The 2,296-nt window shown below is 29.5% G+C and overlaps 1 non-coding gene across 1 annotated transcript; it reads right to left on the bottom strand.

Annotated features, from left to right (window-relative positions):
- Positions 1 to 796: 796 nt before the first annotated feature.
- On the bottom strand, positions 797 to 868 carry TRNAH-GUG. Its single transcript has one exon. It is a non-coding gene; the product is annotated as a tRNA-His (tRNA).
- Between the last annotated feature and the right edge of the window lie 1,428 nt (positions 869 to 2,296).

Below are 2,296 nucleotides of genomic sequence, written 5' to 3'. Positions count from 1 at the left end.
TGGAAAGGGCTTAATGTTAAGGAAATATGACAATAGATGCATTGAAGCTTACACTGACTCAGATTGGGCAGGATCCATTATAGATAGAAAATCAACTTTAGGATATTGTACGTTTTTGTGGGGTAATCTTGTTACTTGACGAAGTAAGAAATAAGGTGTGATTGCTCGAAGTAGTGCTAAGGCAGAATATAGAGCTATAAGTTTGGGGATAAGCAAAGAGATATAGTTGAAGAAAGTTTTGTCTGATTTTCACCAAGACAATCATGGTCCCATGAAACTTTATTGTGATAATAAGGCAGCTATCAGCATTGCCAATAATCTCGTCCAACATGATAGAACCAAACATGTAGAGATTGTCACACACTTTATTAAAAAGAAATTGGACAATGGCAGCATTTGTATTCCCTACTATTTTTAAGTTTCTGCCAGATCTATTTATATCTGAGTCTGGGATGTTTTGTAGTGTGACAAAAATTAATAAAATTCTTCTATCGTGGTATTCTCCCTAACTTAGAGTTTTCTATGTAATCCTGGTGTTTATTTTTCCTTTCCTTATTTTTCAAAAATTTTATTTTAAAAATTAAATTCTTACAATGAAGTTCAATTCTTCGATTCTTTTTTATTCATGTCTTCTCAGCCACAAATTGGATTCTCACACTAAACTACAACCATATTCTTGTGTTCATGAATTTGCAACAATCATATGTTAGCTTTAAAAGTATTTAATATATATTAATAGACTGAAGGTATTTTGGACAAAAAAAAAAAAAGAGTAAGAAATGACTTGCAAAATACTTGTGGTTGCTGGGATTCGAGCCCAGGTCTCCTCGGCCACAACGTGGAATTCTTACCACTAAACTACAACCACATACTTATATTCATAAATTTACAATATTCTAATTTTACATTTGTTTAATATATCAATAGATGGATGATATTTTGGACATTTAGCTCATATCAGGATTGGACCGGTGTTTTGTTAAACAGAAAAAAAAGTAAAGAATCACTTGCAAAATTGTTTTTTTTTTTTTTTTGCACTACTAAATAATAGACACGTTCTTGCGTTCATGGAGTTGCAATAGTTACATTTTTAAATAAATGTAATAAGGAAACACGTGCAAAATATTTCATGGAATTCTTACCACTAAACTACAACCATATGCTTATATTCATAAATTTGCAATATTCTAATTTTACATTTATTTAATATATTAATAGATGAGTGATATTTTCGACATTTACCTCATGTAAGGATTGGACCGGTGTTTTGCTAAATAGAGAAAAAAAAGTAACGAACCACTTGCAAAATTGATTTTTTTTTTTGCTATGCATGCAAACCTTTTTTTGTGCTTAGTTGGTTTAGTCGAGATGTCAATGTTCTAACTTTTTTTTTTTATTACTTTTATTTTGAAATTTAAATTCATGAATTGAAGTGCATTTCTTAGATTTTTTTTATCTTTGTCTCCACGATCACAATGATGAATTTTCACCACCAATCTTGAAAGTGAATTGTATAAGTCCCATGTTCTTCTATCTTATTTAGGAATAAACATGTGATCGAGTTTTGTAGCATGCAAAAAGTGAAGACTTTATCAATGGTGGCTTATATCGCGTAAGTAAATATCATTTGTTTGTGGTATATTATCACTTTATTAATTAGTAGTATGTTAATGTGTTCGATCTATTATTGTAGGTACCTACACTCATTCATTATTAATTCAAATAAAGGGTCGAAGTATATTTTTGTAGAGCTCGGAACCTTTGTAGTAGATTAATGACTTCTGAACACAATCATTTACTATAACCTTCATGTTCCATACTAATTAGTTGTGTATTTTATTTAGTGTCATTTTGAATATTATATTACTTTGACGAATGTAGGGCAATGACCATTTTTCAGTCTAAAAAAATTTTGCAAAAGACTCGAAAAACCACAATTTGGAAAACGGTAAAGGTAAGTATAAGAGCATTGAAAAAATTAATAGAATGATGTTTATTTAATGCATCTGTATGATATGTGTACTAATTATTAGCTTTGTATTGTAGTGTCTTTTACAAGTGGGAACTGTCGAATGTTTACTTATGAGATATATGCAAGAAATCGTGACTAAAGAGAAGAATATTATAACAGATGCAGAATGTCTTTAAACTACTTATATATATTGTAACATTATAGATAGTGTAAATAGTAAATAAATAAAAACAAATATATATATATATATATTTCACTTTCTATGTTTTATAGATTGATACGATGAGCTCGTACTCGCAACTTGAATTGGATGAAGTACGCATG

This window comes from Benincasa hispida, chromosome 7 (genome assembly GCF_009727055.1).
Source record: "Benincasa hispida cultivar B227 chromosome 7, ASM972705v1, whole genome shotgun sequence".
In the NCBI taxonomy this organism is placed as follows: Eukaryota; Viridiplantae; Streptophyta; class Magnoliopsida; order Cucurbitales; family Cucurbitaceae; genus Benincasa; species Benincasa hispida.
This window is presented reverse-complemented; position numbering and strand designations above follow the sequence as displayed.